Source organism: Melospiza melodia, chromosome 1 (assembly GCF_035770615.1).
Source record: "Melospiza melodia melodia isolate bMelMel2 chromosome 1, bMelMel2.pri, whole genome shotgun sequence".
In the NCBI taxonomy this organism is placed as follows: domain Eukaryota; kingdom Metazoa; phylum Chordata; class Aves; order Passeriformes; family Passerellidae; genus Melospiza; species Melospiza melodia.
In genome coordinates this window covers 9,769,666-9,788,289 of record NC_086194.1, presented here as the reverse complement: position 1 = coordinate 9,788,289, position 18,624 = coordinate 9,769,666, and the positions used below count along the sequence as shown (strand labels likewise).

Here is an 18,624-nt window from a genome sequence, read left to right as displayed (position 1 = left end):
TGGTCTGTCTTCAGCAGTCAGTTTCTGGGTAATTTCTTTAAGCAGCAAACACTAATTCCTCCCACTCTTTAAAGTGCCATATGGGATCAGATTACCAGATTAAACATGAATCCATTTTTGGATGGCAGTTCTGTCCCATGCTAGTTCTATTAAAATTATTGACTATCTGGCCAAAAGTACTGCCTTCTCAAGACTTACATGCAGCTATTTTTGGGCCAGAACAAGAAGGGCAAAGGGCCATTTTGAAATGTTGTTTCTAACATCTTTATCTCAAAGTTTGCACTTATGCAAACATTGCTAAGTGGTTTCCATTTGTTCATGTTAACAGGAACTGCTACAAACACAAAAATATATTTTTAGCAGTTATCCTCCTATGAAGCATTTTCAATCCCAGCTGACACATGCAATAATTTGGAAAGATCATGTGAGGGGCCACAGCAAGAGGATGTGGCCCTAGGGATTATCATCCTCACTGAGATAGTAAAGTTGCACATATTTTAGGAGAGGTTGATAGTTTACAGACCGTGTCTGATAGCCTTAAAAGAAGTAAATATTTGTTAAAAGAACTGGTATGTGTAACATGTTTAAAGGAATAACACTCTTCTCCTGCATGGCTGTTTCTGATGCATTGCTCTATAGTGGGTGGACTGGGTTGGATAACCAGGGAGGAGCAGCCTGGTTGTAAGGGATACTTTGTGTATCTCTCTTGAAAATTTTATGTTTATTTGCCAAGGCTGGGTAATGCATGGCTCAACAGCATGGGTTTTGCTCCAGAAAAGAAGAACACACTGTTTAGTTGTGGCTGAAAGGTGGCTGCCTGATTTTCACACCCTACTGATTGGCTCTCCTCTCCCCTGCCCATAGGTGTTATGGTGCAGTGTGTGGGAATTCCTTCACACTGGAGGCCTCTTGGGGACAGGGGACTAGTCCATCAGCCAAAAATGGCATAAACAAGATTTAAAATCATTAGCATGGCTTCTGCTGTTATGCTCTCAGCAGATATTGTAAACTTGCAGGATTTGATTCATCATTTGCATTGGTGCAAAATTGGCCGTGACTGCCAAAAAACAATTGACTATTCCTTCCCAGCTGTTTTCTAATTACATTAGAATACTGTGGTGTCTAATGCAGCTGCTCAGCCATGGTGTGGACCTGCCTTCTCCCACAGGGACCTTTCCAGAGCAGCAACACTTGCTTTGAGATGGTATCTGTAGCAGAGGTGGCTGGTACACAGGTAGCAGTGATGCTTCAGTCATGGCCAATTCATTTCTTTCCCTGGAAGCTATCCCACAGGACACATGACTGCTGAGAAGTCAGGGTTTAGAAGAATAATACTAAAAACATCAAGTCATCTCACATCAAGCTGGCACACAGCCCAGAAGCTTGTAAAAATGCAACTTCATCAGACAAAAAAGGAGTTACCGGAAAAGGAACAGAACAGAAAAGAAAATACCTTCCAGCTCTACCTTGTGATGTTCCTGTGCTTCATCAGCTATGTGCAGCTTTTGTTACCCTGTCTCCAGCTGGATGTGACAGAACTGGAAGAGCTACAGAGAAGGTGCCAGCCTGAACAGGGGAATTGAGCAGTTTCTGTACAGGTAGAGACTGAACGCACCAAATCTCTTCATCCTGTGTAAAAAGGAGTTTTATGATGTGTGTGATGGTGTGAACAGCAAAGATGTAAAGGCAGGTACGACATTATACATGATCCAGAGCATATAGGAAGGAGTTGTTTTTCCCCTCCTACCACAGAATAAGAAGCAGGGGCACCATGAAATTGCTAGGCAGCAGGAAAGCACTTTTAATTCCTAATGCAAAATAAATTGAGGATTTCATTGATACAGGATGCTTTGGATACCACATGTTTAAAGAGCTTTAAGAAAAGATTGGACAAATTCAAGACAGAAAGGTGCAGCAAAGGTTGATAAATACAATGGTCTGGTTACAACTTCCAGCGCAGAAAAATACAAAATCTTTAATTGATGGAAACTAGAAGTTTATGTTAGGGGAATATGATCTGGCAGCTTTGGGCTAAATGAGGACATATTAGTAAAAGAATCCTTTTTTCAGCTATCTTCCATTGTCTGGATATTTTACATGCTTTCTTTGATGAGAATGGACCAGCCTGGCGCAAGCCAGGAAAATAGTATTACCCTTCTTTTTGTACCTTTCCCATCTTTCTCAAGGGAAGAAGTTCCCATCCCACTCTACTTTCAGTGTGTGCTCTGCTGGTACCTCAAGAAACACAAACTGGTTCTCCCTCTCCCCATCTTTCAGGCTTCCCAGACAGTTGTTTTGGGGAGTTTTGTTTGTTTTTTTTTTTTGGTCCATCACACTCCCTTGCTTTCTTATAGTTAAGCTGAGGATTCTTGGAGGAAGACTGGAGGCAGGAACAGGCATATCCTCCAGCTAGAGCTAAAGAGCAGTTAAAGTGGCTCAAGTAACAGCCACAAAGAGGCACAACTCTAAAAGTGGTCATTGGTGAGGGGCAATTTACTTGTCCAGTAGCCCAGGTGCCTTTGGCCTAAGGCAAAGGAGAAAGGAGAAATATCCTTACAGTGTGGTCTAGATTTTAGTGTGTGTGAGTGCGTGTGTGTGTATGTGTGTGGTTTACACAGGCAAAGACAGACTAAAAGTATCTTAACCAGGAGATTATTTTTCTTTTTGTCTGCAGGGAGTGTTTTGTGTCCAGAGTCTCTATTTATGTAGCAAAGAAGTTATCATCTTTTTATGCTTGAAAAGATAATGAGGCAAATTAAGTGTAAACCAACGAGATGAGATTGTCTGAGTCACAGGATGGTCTAAAACAAGAGAGAAGCAGACTGCCTTCATTGCACTAATGAGTTACTTGATGTCCAGCTAGGATGATATTGCCTCTTTTACTGCTAAGGAAGATTTTAAAGGAAACAAGCAGAGAATATTAATGCACAGAATATAAAGTATAAAATGTTTATGACACTGCCTGTTACCATCCACTGGTGTTGTTTTAGCATTTCTGGGAAAAGAGTAAAGACAAAACAATGCAAAAATAATTCATTGATAGCAATTAAGCTAGGTCTAAACATATGTTACATCTCTAGCTATGTACTGAATCAAATGAAGATACCAAACAGGGAGCCTAAAGATTGCTCATGCACATTTCTTTTTCATGTTTGCAAGTAACATATATAAGAAAAATCAGATCTCTTCTTATTTGAGGAACGTGGGTTCAAAGCTTAACATTTAAAAATTACAGGGCATGACTTAAAGAATTCTAGATATGCTTAATGGTGTGATGGAAAGAGTAACCTGAGTTAGCTTTTCTGAAGGCGTTCATTATCCTCTAGATTATATTGACAAAGATGACTCAGACAACATACTAAAAATAATTTGAAATGGAAGGTGTGTGTTTGGTTTTCTTTCTGTCCTACAGAGATTATTGTAGAGGATGATGACACTGGCTGTCATGTGAGACAACTAAATAGTGGGGCAGGTAGAATGGCCTGACTTGGCTCATCATTTCAACTGAAGTGATTAAACAGTTTAGAATTAAGAATGATTTTTTTTTTTCTGCTTTATATATATAAATACCCTGGAGCCTCTTCTCAGAATTGTGCTTCAGTGCCTTCTGAATGGTGTTAGGAGAGATGGCTCCTGCTCTTTGTCATTCCTGTGGCTCACTGGCTAAGCATGGCCATCTGCTAAATGTTGGGGCTGCAGGCTGACAGACTCACCAGGCCATGTAAGTAGAAGTCTTATTCAAACCTTATTTTTGGGACCACACAAATAAGGACAGATGCAGCTACTGACACCTCAAAACGTGACTTTGTGAATACTAAATATTGCCACAAAAATGGCAGGGAGGCTGCTGGCATCCTTTTCAAGAGCTGCTGTTTGGTACAGAAGGGTTAAAAAGGAAAAATTGTGCACAGAGGCTTCGGATAACACAAAACAGTTTGCATCTGAGCTACTTTGTGCCACATTTCCAACTCTGCAAAAGTTTTGTACATCCATTTAGAGTTGTTGTCACTGATAATGATGATGACCTTGCTTCTCTCTAGAAGTGGAAGGTCCTTTGATCTTCTTCCTTCTCACTGATGAGAAGCAAAGTGAGGTTCTGACTCTGGAATTGCACCTGGTGAGGTAGAACTGGGTAATGGACAGTTACACCCTATAGGATCCCAGGAGGATGCACTGCACATATGAATTATATCTAAATTTTCCAGCCCACACATTTTACTTACTTGAAATAAGACCTGAACCTGACCAATAAATTCACACTATAATTTCTGTTTATTTTTCTGTGCAAGAGAGCTGTGAATTGTGGTTATGGTTATCCTGCCTTCCAAACAAAGTATTCAGTGGAAACAGCAGGTGTGCACCTAACATTCAACTAACATTTTTCTAAAATTATTTAAACTATCAAACAAGATAAAACTATAATTCAGAGATGTTGGTGGTGTGGTGTTAGAAATATATTGTAGATTTGTTTCACTTGTAACTTCATCAAGATAAAGAAAAAGCTGCAAGCAGTCTTTGGTATTTAATTGTTATTATAGTGCGTTGTTGTTGTTGTTGTTGTTTCAAAGGTGCATCTTGTGAGATGGGGAAATAGCTGATCTCTATCCCAGGTAACTGCATGTGATCCCACACAGAAACTAGAACTTCCAGATGACACTGGGCAGGAGACTGTGAGAAGGATATATCTGGATGACATTTTAAAGCGTCTTTACTTTCTACTGTGTCTTGCAGATGAGGTAGACAGCATCATCCTTTAGAGAAAATTGCTATAATAAAGAAAGTGTCTGAGAGTAGATATAGGATCTTGTGCAGATACTCTAGAAGGCATTTGGGAGAAAACACACAGTGCAAAGAGGCAGCTTTCAGCAGAGTAGGGAGGATGAGAGCAGCACAAAAGAGTCAAAGGTTGACAATAGCATCAAGAAGTGATGAATTTTTTCTCACTGTATTGTGATTCAGAATCATCTTTGAGCAGTAAAATTCTGGTATAATCTGAAAGATTATTTGCTGAAAAACTGCATTGATGAATTCTTCCTATTATCCTGCATGCTCTTCATAATTTTACAGACATAGTAACACCATGACTCCTAGGGTATACAAAATAACAGCAAGTAAAATTTGAGACAATATGCAACCACCTTGCAAAAAACCAAAAAAGTGTTTGTAATTTTAAAATCCTAGAGTTAAAATGTAGGTGTTAAGTTCAGAATAGCACATATTTACAAAACTCATAATCTGATGAGTTTTAAGTGAAAAATTAATGTTCCCACCTTATATATGTCCATGTGCATTTTAGTAACAGCTACAATTCCCATTGGTGCCAGACCTGCTATGGAGTTCTCTTTCATTTCTCTTTGTTGTGTTTGGGTGGTTTTACAGTGTTTGTCAGTAGCACTGAACAAGTTTATCTTTCAGGGCTGTATCAATAGATATTAGATTCCTGTTCACTGCTAGGAATATGGAAATGTGCAACTCCCTAGATCACACATCATTGTTTAAAGAGAGCCTTGGCTTGGGATGCCTCTGGTTTTACCCCTCAAATGGCACACCATCAAGGGCACTTGTTTTTAGAAGGTGCCTAGCCCAAATACATGAAAATCAGTACCTTTTGTAGTATTTTTTAATTATTTTCTTTTATCATTTTGGGCACACAGGAGGAATTATTCCAAAGAACAATTTTGAAGACTAGGATGAAAGCCTAGCCTTTAGATATTAAAGAAATTAAAAGCCAAGAATGAGCTTGCTTTTGCTTGCTGTAGCAAGTGTTAAGTTTGCCAGTGGAACTGTATGAATACAGAACACTTCTCTTTATGCTCATGACTGCTAAAAGAATATATGGCTCTGCAGAGCAATGTTGGGTATCAATATTGTATGCCTTTTCACTTTTTGTTAGAGAATGGATAATTTAGGTCTAACTTGAAAGAGCACTTGGCGCCAATGATTCTGATAATTGAAATGTATGAGAATTCTGTTTAAATACAAATCTAATCAGGATATCACTGGTAGCCCAAGTGAAATTCAGAGCACTCTAATACTTTGATCTATGAAGGTCTTTTCTAACAGGAAGGGGAATTAGTCTTGGTGGCTAAACAAACCAAGTTTGCTTTCTTTTATTTTCCTTTGCCTCTGACGTTTGTTTCTGTTTGAAGATCACTCCAATTTTATTCATTTTCATTTTCTTCCTTTGTGTTCACTTCAAATGCCCCCTCTCCTGACTCTTCTGTGTGATTACTCAGATCCCTTCTTTTCCACAGCAGTGACCTGATACTGCAGTCTCACTCCTGTCTTGCAGTAAAAAACCTCAGCAGTAACATTATTTTAGAATAATAGAAGGCAGTTGCTTTATTGTAACTTAAAAATCGAGCAGTTCTATCTGTGCAAGAAGTGCAGTCTCAGCAGCTCTGGGTCTGGCCTCTATGGTAGATTATTATCTGAGCAGTTCCTTTTTGGAGGAGAGTACCAGGATGCCAGTCCATAGCTGTCTGAAGCAGATGACCTCCTAATTCACCACATCCGGAAGGAAATCAGCTGAGATTTCTTGACAGTCTGTTCTTTGGTTTTCATTGCCTCCATGTGATTAATGTGTCCCTGCATCATTTTTTAGAAGTCTTTTCTCATCATTGTGTTTCCTTTGTCACGGGCTCCATCACACCACTCTTCACTAAAATACCCTACATTTGTTAATGACATCTCTAACTTGATGCTTCTATCGCTTTTGTAACAAAAAGGCTTTCCACTTCTGCTAGTAATTCCCATTTATGGGAAGAGAAGGATAATTCAATGGCTGTGGTACTTTCCATTATTCAGAATGACATAAAATTACTTCTTTTCACTGCAGCTTGCTCTCTTTGACCCAAATTTACAAGGCCTCAATTTTGCCTAAGTCCCTGTGTTTGCTACTTACTCTTGACTGACAACTCCTTATCAACCTAGACCTTCTGAAGGATATTCAATAAAAAAGGACAAACTACAAATAAGAATGCATATTTCCTTGCCTTCTGTGTCAGAGTGGGTATATACGGACAGTCCACTGCATGCTAGACATAAATAGTTTAGTTCAGAATGAGGTAATAGGGGTGTAAGTGGAAATCGGGTTATTTGATTCTCATCTTAGAGTTGTATGTTGTTGTTGTTGTTGTTATTATTACTATTTTTATTATGCTCTTTCTCTCCTCTGCCTGTTTTACTGATACATTTGGGGAGTTTCTCAGTGAAACAGACCACAGAATTTAGCCTTATATGGAAATGTTAGTTTTATTTACAGGGCTTCCGATCTTTCATGTAGCTATACAACATCAGTTTGGTGGCATCTGATTAAATTCTTGCCATATAGAACCATTCTAAGGGAGAAGATAAGAGAATTGTAACTCCTTCATAGCAGTTTGAATTTTGCTCCTAGGAGCTGTGCTATGGGAGACAAGTGATTTGGACCTAGATTTTTTCCTTCTTTTATTTTTTGCCATTTGTTCTCCATAACTATGCTGTATTATAGTCATTCCATCAGACTTCTAGTTCTGTTTACCTGAGCTGTTGTTGACAGGATGTTTGTTTTGTTTGGTTTTTTTTAGTGTAAGGTTTATGGCATAGTTTGACTACTGCCATTTTAATGTCTGTGTCTGTAGGGTCTTAATCACACTGAAATCTCTGGATCTCTTAGATTTACCAAGAGTTCTCTGAGGAAATCAGAATTGCAAAGGCTGAAGAAAGCCCTGGAGGCTTTCCAACTTAATTAGGAGTGAACTCCTTCCCTGTAAATGAAGTGGTTCTTTAAAATGACTTAGAGTCTCCATTGGCATCTTCTGACAGTGCTATGATGAAGTACAAAATATTATTAGAATGATGTTCCCCTCTTGTGACACTCTCTTTCTTCATATATCTTATGGAAATAGCCATATTTTGTGAGTACCCATAGCATTATTTTCCTTGTACTGAGACAGAGTAAAAAAAAAGGGAAAAAAGAAGTTATATATCTATTTTTAGAAGAGTGCAAAATAAAAGATCTCTGTAGCATTACAATCTGAACTTTTGTAATTTTGAATACAACATTGTGAGTGTGAAACAATCATGGATGGAAGACCTTTTTAATGAATGGATGAGATTAAATGATTTATAATAGACTTAATCTTACAAAGGACCATTGTCTTGCTATATTACGCATTTAAATGATGCTGCTGTAAAAGGCAAATCCTACATCCTAATATTTACTGTTTTATTAAACATCTTTTTCTGCAAAAATGATGTGGTTTTGTGCACTAGTCAGGTATTCCTAGGTGCCACAAAATTGTGAAAACTATTTTCCCTCAGGTTAACTGAGCAATACCAAATTTCAAGTAATGGCAGATAAGCTTGAGATAAGCACAAGACAAGCAGTTCATATTCTTCAAAATTTGCTCTAAACTCTTTTCTTTATGGAGGATTTCCCTATACATCATCTTCCCATGGCATGTAACAAGCAAAATATTGCCTAACCTTCTATTCATATATCATGTATCACACACAGTAGCAGCGAAACACAGCTTTCCTTCTTCATTCCAAAGAGTAAGAGTTCTATTCCAAATAAGTCACATATGGCTCACCAGAGTAAACATGGAATATCTCCATGAAGGTGGCTGAAGTAGCCTGGATTTACATTGGTGCTGGGGCTCTTGCTTCTAGTAGGTGACTTTCTGTTTGGAGAGTCATTAGAGAGTGAAAGGTTTTGTATCAAAATCAAATCATCAGAGTGAAGTTTGGTAAATATTTTAAATTTAAGTTCTACTGAGGAAGAAAAAAACCAAGGAAAATTTCAGAAGAAATTTCAGAACCTGCAGGATGTATGGAAAAGCAGACGTAAGGCCCACCCAATAGTTTTTATTTTCCTACAGTTATTCCAGGTATTTGACTGGCATGATTGACAAAAAATCAGTTCTGAAGATTTTTTCCATGCTTTTCTTCAGCTTTATTTCAGCAATAGGAGACAAGATCAAGAAATGGGAGAATGTGCAAGTTGCTGCTATCAGATGGTGCTAACTGAAGGCACGGGTCATTTTGCAGGGTGGATTGTTATCCAGATTTGTAATTACAATAACTCCCTTTCTCGGTATTCTAGGTTCTCTTTTGCAGTGCCATTGGAGATATTTCTATTTGCTGCATAATTCAGTGATGCCCAGCTGCAAAAATCAAGGAGACATCCATCCAAAATTTGGGCCCAGTGTGCCAGCATGGATGTTCTGCAGTTGAGCTAGTGATCTGCTAATGAGTTTTTTCTAATTATTGATCCTTTTCTTGACTCAAAGCTGTTTGGAAACTAACATTAAACAGAGGTTTAAGTGACAAATATAAAGGAATCTTATAGTCTGCTTCTGAAATAACACCAAATTATACATGAAGCTCATCTGTTCTTTCTCTGCAGTTGTGCAGAAAAGGAGAAATTACTTGCTTATTTCTGGACAAGAGTGTTTTAATAAAAAAAAAAAATGAAACAGGGTGAGTTTAGCCATTACTGCTTTGATTGCTGCTGGCTCATTAGCATTGGCCACGCTCCTTCAGATTAGCAGTAATTAAACTGTGAAATCAGACCGATTGCCTTAAGCTGAGACACCATACCAGGCTGTCAAGAGAAATCACAGGGGATAAATCAAGGGCCCTGTGCATCTCAGATCACCCTTGGCATGGGTGAGAGTGTGAGAAGTGGAATAATGAGGACATTCAGTTTTTTGTATCTGGTGAACTCTCGGCAGACAAGCTTTGGAAGCGTTGTCATGACAATGACAACAGCAAGGATAAACTCTTACTCCCACTAGCTGTGGTTAATGAAGATGATAATGAAAAATTATGCCAACATTACTGCAATTTTTTTATTCCGACTGGCACTTGTAACCTTACGCCTAATGACACAACACAATAGTGACAGTAATTGTGCATTGATAAATGGGGTAAAGATGCCGAAAAAATGTCTGACTCGAAGATATACAAGTTTAGTTAGCTGAGTAATTTCTTTCAATAAGCATTTGCTTTGTTCTTTGAACTCTCACTAGGTGGTTTTGGACCGTGCATGCCAAAAAACATCTCTAATCACTTTTCATTGTTTACTAAAGAATAGACCCAGCAATTAAGGCAAAGAGCGCCTGTGTTTTATTTCTTCTAAGCAGAACAAACGCGATCAAGATAAATAACTGTAATAAAACAACAATACTTTTTACAAATTCTGAATGGGTTTACAAATTCAGTGTTTGTTTAACTGCTGGTTTCTGGGACACCCAGTTTGTCCCACTCCAAGTGTGAAGCTTTGGTGGATAAATCTCCAATTACATTATGTAATGGCTGTCTCACCCCCACATTGCCCCTGCCTAAATGCCACCATTTATTCAGATTGCATTAGCACTTACGTAAGTGTCTCTTTCAACCACAGCTCCTAAATCCTGCCACATGGGGGAGGATAGATAGATAGATAGATAGATAGATAGATAGATAGATAGATAGATAGATAGATAGATAGATAGGCAGATAGATAGGCAGACAGACAGACTGACAGTATGTTTTATGAATATAGTTAAACCATTGTAAAAACTTTCTTCTGACCTATCCCAGCTATCTGCATCCTTTTTCCTTCTTACATTAAACCTCTGATCAATCATGCTGAACCAGTCCAGGATGCTAAATGCACAAAACCTCATACTCTTTGTGGTCTGTTGGTTCAGCTCCCTGATAACAGATGAGGGCCCAATACGGGGCAAGAGAAGCAGCAAGAGCATTTAGGCAGAAGTGGCAGTGGCAGCCAGCCTAACCAAAATCTTCCCATCCTACCTTGAAGCATGAGGGCTGTTCATGTTGTTATGGAAGGATCTGCACTACAAACTCTCATTGCCTTCCAGTTAAGCACTATGAGACCATAATCCTGAAGAGGCTTATGGAAGCTGTTCAAAAAGTGCTCACAGCGAGAATAGAGGCAGCCACCAGAGCTTTTGCAAGCACATCTCAGAGGGATTCCCAAAGGGCCACATGGCACCTCAGGAATCCCTCCTGCTCCCCAGGCCACCCACTTCCCACTGCTGAAAGGTTGATGTTCTTTCAACAAGCAAGTGTGATACAGACAATAAAGAATAGCCAACTCTTTCAATTTATGTAGTGGATTCCAATTCTGCTGCAATCCAGCATCCACACTCCCACTTTAGAAGCCACACCACTTGGCTTTAAAGAATAGCCCAATTGAATGTGTGAGTATGCTACAGCACAATAACCTCTCTGGGATTAGACAAATAAATGCAAATGAATCATTAATGCAAACAAATCACTTAAAGGAGTAAGTGTTGTTTTATTTACCCCAAAACTACCTAAAAGAATAGCTCTTTTGATCGCTTTAGTAAAGTGTTTGGGGTTTTTTTCTATGTAAAGTTCTACTGTTGCTCACCAGTGGCCTCATTCCATCAAAGCTTTAGAAATCTAGATTGTCGGATGTGGGATTTTTTTGTTCAATCACTGTTTGTTTTGTTTTGTTTGGTTTTAAGAAAAAAGATTAATCACAGAGCATTTGGAGGTGTATCAGATATATGAGGGTTTCTCCTTGACTAAGTGGTATTTGTCTTTTCAGTTCTTGAAAGGCAGTATTAAGACAGCACAGTAGTGTTTGTGATTCATGGTTGCAATTCTCTTTTTATTGCTGAACACCAGCAGTGAATAGGAGCTGCAGAAGGACACATTTCCAATTACTCTATCTCGGAGTTCTCCATTGCTTCTTAACAGAGACGTCTCTATCTCTGCGAGTGTAATGCAAAAGTTTATACAAAAATAAATGTGTGTGTGTATATATATATACACACACATACACTGAAGAAAGATTTCTTTGCTCTTTCAGCTGTTCTGTCTTAAAGTTGATTCAGTGTCTGCTGCTTTGTTGCCAGTCTTGTCACTAGAAGAATAGAGAGGATTTAACCATTAGAGAAAGGTATTACACAAAGCAATGTCTAAAGAATACTGAATGGGATTTTTGGGAAGAGATGGCCTGACTCTTGAATCCAAAGTGGTGGAATTCTTGCACAGAATGACAGAAATGGCTTAGCCATGCAAGATCATATTTCCCTCAGCATGCAATAGGTTCAAGTAGGAAATTTAGAAATGGAGTACTGCTTCCTAAAGAGAAACTTCTTCCTGGACTGTGGTCTTTGGTCCTTTGTGACTTTGGGCCCTAATTATTGTAGTGGCATGAACCAAAGATAGTTATCTGTGCAGGTGAAGAGGTTGATGCATCTCAAATGGAATCTCTGGACCTTCAACATTTACTTGATTATTTCTTCATAAAAGAATAAATCAGGGTGCTGATGGAGGGGGAGAACAAAAGTCTGAATTACATTTTCCTTGAGTATCTTTAACCTTTATCAGCACCAGTTTTAGGAGAGAATTTTTTGAAAAATGAGACAAGAAAAACATCAAAATACTCTGCCTAAACATTAACACAGGGCACAGCTCACAAATTGACAGAGAAATCAGTGCTAGGGAAAAGTCAGGAATAAAGGATCAAAAGCAGACACAGTCTCTGAAGAAAGGAGAATAACAGTACAGAGCACCATGCACTGAGTGAGTTTGATTTAAAGCATTTTAAAAGAAAACTCCATTTACTTTAGAGACTGACAAAAGTTTATACATTCATGAATGAGCTCTTTATGTATTTAAGAGGGATGACAGCAGACAAAGGGAATATTTGATGAATGTTAAGGCAAGATTCTGAAAGTCAGAGATCATTGAGAGAGGACAGAAGGTTTTGGCTTTTTCTTACAAATAGCTGCATCTGTTTGGCACTTTGTGTTTCCACTCTGTGTGCTAGAATTGTGAGAGAACTAGAAAAGGTATTTGGGAGCTGAGTTAGGAACTTAAAAATATATAAATTTTATGAAAGCTATGCTTCACATCCTTTCATAACTTGCTTTTCATCTTGCCCTATAATGGAGTACCCTGGCTAAAATTAGCAGCTAGCAGAGACAGGACAGTTGCACAGATACAAGGCTGTGACTTGAATTCATTGAGAACAAGTGGGAAAGAAAAGTGAGGTCATTTTTATATATTTTTGGGGTTATATATTTTGTTATTAAGGCTTTTGATAGTGGTATTTATTTCAACTCTGCCCTGCGTCAAGGTCAACAGAAAAAGACTGGACACCTGTACTTCAAGGACATCCTTTTGCACACTGATGTCTCATCAGTTTGAAGGGGCTGTCTGAGATACAGGCCCAGGTTTTAGTTTGTCCTTCTGTCCAGGGGCAGTAACTTTGGCAGAAAGATGGGAAAAATAACTGAGAGCAGTAATATCTAAACCACCTCAGCAAAATTTGCTGAACTTTATCTGCTACAACATATCTTTTCTGTTAAATCAGCAAATCTTGAGGTTTCAAAGTTCTTAATTATTTATGATGGAGTTAAACTTGTGTAAGACTAGGAGACCATACACCAAATACTGCAGGTAGATTTTTAATATGATGACCAGTAAAGGTATTCAGATACTCTCTTGCCAGACAAAGTATTTACTTCTTATTTTAAAATATTCATTATGACCTCAGGTAATCAGAAGACAGAGTTGCTGGTGATGTTAATGAAGTATCATGGCACTGATGTTTACCAGACTTCAGGTAGCAGGCGTAGAGATCTCTAGATCTGTAGAGTAGGCTGAGAACCAAAGCTAAAAAGGAGCAACCAGATTATATAAATCAGTGATTACTCTACATCACACTGCACCAGTTCTGAATTACTAACAGTTAAATAGATAATATTCCTGGCTGGACTGCTGTTAGCAGACCTTGTGCCAGGTTAAGTAACATTTGCCCTGCCCAAGTTTTGCTGCCATTGTTTCCACACAGGCCTTTTCTTCTGACCCACTTTCTGTTCTCGTCATGTAATCATTGAATCACTGCACAGGGATGTTCCTGTCCCTCTTGAAATGCAAGGTCAATGCAAGTCACTCCACAGAGTCAAGCTGTCTCACAGTATAACATCCCCTGGATGTTATACTGTCTTTTTTAGTAAACTGAGTTAGGTTTTTTTTTTTACACCCAGTAAAGTGCCAGTCTTTCTTTGTTTTTTCCTGTCTTGACCTGGCAAAAGATATCAAAATACAGGATACCTCTGAAATGAGGAAGATATGATTATCACAACTTTCTGTTTTCTGTGGTGTGCACCTGTTCCTGTTACCAGGGCAAATAGTCCCTTGTCCCTTTGTGACCCCATACAGCAGAAGGTTGCCAGAAGTCACAGAGCAGGAAAGGCACCGAGGTTGTAAACAGCTTAACACAAGCTACATGTGGAGGAGAAGCCATATCAGCAAGCTCCTAGCAGTCATCAAACTGGAAATCATGAATACAAAGCATCACAGAATTAGTGTGTGTTAGAAAGGTCTCACAAGAATCATCAAGTCCAACTCCAGGCCCTGCACAGGAGGGGACAAGAGTCCCACCACGTGCCCAAGAGCACTATCCAAAGGCTCCTTGAGCTCTGTCAGCCTAAGTGCTGTGTGGGGGAATAGAATGTAAGAAAATAGAGGGCAGAAGGTAATCTCACTTCTGAGGAGTTGAAGCTGTACTAATTACCAAAGCTTAGGAACAAGCCTGCCCTTAACAGGCCACAGCTGTGTCCAATAAGGATGAGTGCTATAAATGAGTGGGTTAGTGGGTTGAGAAGAGAGTTGGAGTTTGTTGGCTGTGCTGTGAGGTAGAGGGAGTTAGTGCTGTGAGGAGCTGACTATGAGGAAATCACCAAGAAGGTATGGAACTTTTGCAATATGATGACAACAGTGCTGTGACCATTTCCCTGGGGAGCTTGCTCCACAGCCCAACCACTCTCTGGTTCTACAGCTTTTTTCTAATATCCAACCTAGACCTCCCCTGACACAACTCCAGGTTTGGGCCCTGTCACTGGCCACCACAAAGATTAGTGTTTGTCCCTCCTCTTCCCCTTTACAGGGAAGTTGGAACTGCAATGAGGTCTCCCTTCAGTCTCCTCCAGGCCCACACCAACTTGGACCTTAGCTGGGAGCATAAAATAACCCTGTACTTGTTCATGGGATGTCAAAGGGAAGGATGGCAGCAGAGGAGGATTGTCCTGCACACGCTGTGCCAGGGCTGGAAATAGCACTCTGGGCCTCAGTGTCTTTATCAGCCAGAGATCTGGGCCTCAGTGTCTTTATTAGGCAGAGATCACAGGGCTGAGGGCTCACTGCCATGGCTGCTGTGCTTCCCCAGCTGTACACAGCCCCTGTTGCTTGGGCACACCAAGGTTTGTGCCCTCTGCTGCAGGTGGGGGGCTCAGAACTGCCCTGCCAACGTGGCAGCCCTGAGGCCAGAGCCAGCAGGCAGGAGGAGCTCATGGCTGGTGCCCAAGCGTCCGCGGAGATGGCGAGCGCTGGCCAAGCTGGCAGCAGTGCAGGATGTCAGCGCCGTGCCCAAGGCTGGTGCCACTGTGTCAAAGCCTCCTGTAGATTTGCACATTTGGCAATGGCTGTGCAGAGCGTGGCTGTGGCACCAGGGCACGAGCTGCCTTGGCCTGTGTTGGGCTCCTGCCCGCTGTCTGTGCTGACTTTGGACACTGGAGAGCAAACACTGCAATTTTCAGTGACACTTAGGCCTTGCTTAGGTTTCAAAGTTTTTAGTCATGAAGTAAAAAGGCAGTGCTGTAGCACTTAGAGGCACCTCTTTTGGTAGAAAGTTTTGGACAAGAATTGTGTACTCGTTCCCCTGTAATTCCTGCTTACCCTCCATTCCTTTCATCCATATTACTTGCTCCTTATTATGTCGAGCATTTAGAAACCTAACTCCATGTTTTATGATTATATCATAATTCTTGCTATTTAAGGTGTATTTAGTGTTCAGATTTCTATGCTAATTCCCAACACTCTCCATCATGTAACTTGCATGACCCTTCTCAACTTTTATATCAAAACTTCTGTATTGGTGGATATAACACTTTGGAAACAAACAAGAAATCATGATGAAAATTATAGTATATTGTTTTCATATTCATTGACCCCAGTGATAATGCCTTTGCAAAAATCATTTATTGTTTTTCTTATCTCAAATTTCTTCCTCCTTCTTCTTGCAGAAATAGTTGCATAGAGATATTATAACAACTTATTTTTATTTCACATTCTGGAAAAAAATCTTAGATTTTTAATTGTTCTAAACACTGAAAGATTGAAGTTGTTTTTGATTGAACACTGAAGATTGAATCAACTGAAGTCAGTGACAGCTTTTGCTGTTAACTTCACACATCAGGATGTTGTCTAGTTGTATTCTGCGTTATTTACTTTTGCATATTTAGGAATACCACCACACAAAACAAAATTAAAGGGAAACTTAGTTCATAACTTAACCTTGAGAAAGAAATGTACCAACATAAAAAATGTGTTGTCCTCTTGGTTTTTTTCTCCTCTACTGGAACTGCCCCTTCTTTCAAGTAGAACTCAGCTGGTTTAGTGGTGGTTTCCAGCCAGTCCATTGTACAGCAGAACACAGAACTCTGCCCACTGGTAGCCAACGCTTCATTTAATAAGTTGTCTTTATCTGCCCCATGGAACTATTTGTATAGCTAGAATTAAGCAACTGCATGGAAGGTTAGATCCCTTGGGAATGTTTTGTTCAGTTTTAGCTGTTTTGGCTGCTGTAATGTCTTTCTGGAGTTCTGCCCCAAAGCTAAAGTCTCAGGCTGGGAGTTTCTTTTGGCAAGGATTTGACTACTTTCTAAAGTGGGCAGCATGTCGCATAAAATAGTCACTTTCTAGCACTAATAGTTACCTATCAGATGTCAGGGGGGAAAAAATTGTAATTGCAGAATTGGTCAGTTGATCATTTTGGCAGAAAATAATCAAAACTACCCATTGCCTTGTAGCTTTCTACCTCTGAATTAATCACCACTGGCTCCCTTTACAGTCAGTGAGAGAAACGGGCATTTTTCAGATGTGATTCTTCTGGCCTATTTTAGATATCTAGTTTAGGACAAGATGAGCTACAGCCTAGAAGTGTCTATTTCTCATTGCTGATTATAAAAGGAGTCTAGACATCTCTGGGAGAAGTAGGCAGCCAGATTGCAGATGTTTTTATTTGTCATTGTGTGTCTTCATGTGGCATGGGTGACTAAAAAGGCTTCTAAGCTCTATTTTGTTAGAATTATTCCAGTACAGTAAATTTAAGCCTCACTACTGAAAATGAGAGATCTTTTTATAGGTTATTATTTTGTAGATAGCAATTAACCACTCAGAAGAGCTGCTAGCTTTGACACGCACATGCTCAGCCACTTCATGCTTTAATGTTAAATTATATTTGACATTTAATTTAAGCTCATATTGCCTTCATTCAAAAATAAACCCTACTGCATTAGTAGTGAGAAGGTGGAGGGATAATTTTTCTCCCCAAATTCACACTCAGTGAAATCTAAACTGATTTTTCACGCTTAGTTTTTCAAGTATATTATGTGCATTCTTCTGAATAGGTCTGTGCGATTGCTTCTCAGATGTGAGGGAAAGAAATCGATGCATCTTTTTTAGTGAGCAATTACAACATAAAAGTGTATTTTTAATAGGTGCTTTGAAGGCTGCACACACTGTGTGGTTTGTTGCCCCCTTGAACCAATTGTAATCAGAAGTGACATATACCATTATTTGCTGGGCAAAGCTGCACTGATTTTGTGGCTGTACCAGTGCATAATGTGATCTCTTTAGTCTTATGTATTAAGCAGGATGAAGGCTTAGCTGACTGACACAAATGTAATGCCAGGGCACAGGAGGAGCTACTGCCTGGTGTCCTGCCAGTGATATTTATCCTCCCTGAGTGGCAATGGAGAGCTGTCCCACCAGGTCTCTGGTACAGGGACTTGAAAGGATGCCAGAGGGAAATGGATTCTTCCTCAGGCTAGTGGGAGCCATAACTTAGGGCTTTCCTTTGTAGAGTCCATGTCAGTCCTTGGGTCCTTCCTCAGCCCTTCCTCTTGTCCTTAGAATAGCCAAACCACGCTTAATATTGATCTACCTCTTACTTAATAGCTATTGCCCATCACCAAACATGCTGCCATTCCTGGCAAAGAAGCAAAATCTCTCTCTTCTGGGGCCCTGCAGCAGCTCTGGTTGAAGTTTGACGTTGGTATCCTGAATGCTGGTGTCTGTGAAAGACCCCATGGGTTGCTCAGGAGCACAGTTTATTGAGCCAAATTAGAACTAGGGCTGCTACATTCTCTTCATATTTAGCTCTTCAGCTCATCTTGGCTGCTTCAAGCTTTCTGTGCAGACCATGACCAAGACTTGATGGGAAATCTTGGTAATGGTGAAACTCTTCCCGTGAGGTTTGCAGTCATGGGACATGAATGATGATTATTTGAGGTAGCTGGTGATCTCTAGGAATTGCTTTATGCAAACCACCTAGTCACAGAATTTCCTGAGTTGGAAAGGACCAACAAGGATCATCCACTCCAGTTCAGCTCTACACAGGACAACCCCAGAGTCACACTGTGTACCTGAGAGCATTGTCCAAATGCTCCTTGAGCTCTCTCAGCCTTAGTGCTGTGACCACTGCCCTGGGGAGCCTCTTCCAGTGCCCAACCACCCTCTGGGCACAAAACCTTTTTTTAGCATCTGACCTGAATCTCCCCTGACACAACTTCAGGCCATTCCCTCAGG

General features: G+C 39.9%; 1 protein-coding gene across 1 annotated transcript in view; it reads left to right on the top strand.

The window, feature by feature from the left end:
• PTPRN2 (protein tyrosine phosphatase receptor type N2) overlaps window positions 1–18,624 on the top strand; it is a 636,567-nt gene that overhangs the window by 472,075 nt on the left and 145,868 nt on the right. The window lies entirely within an intron of this gene.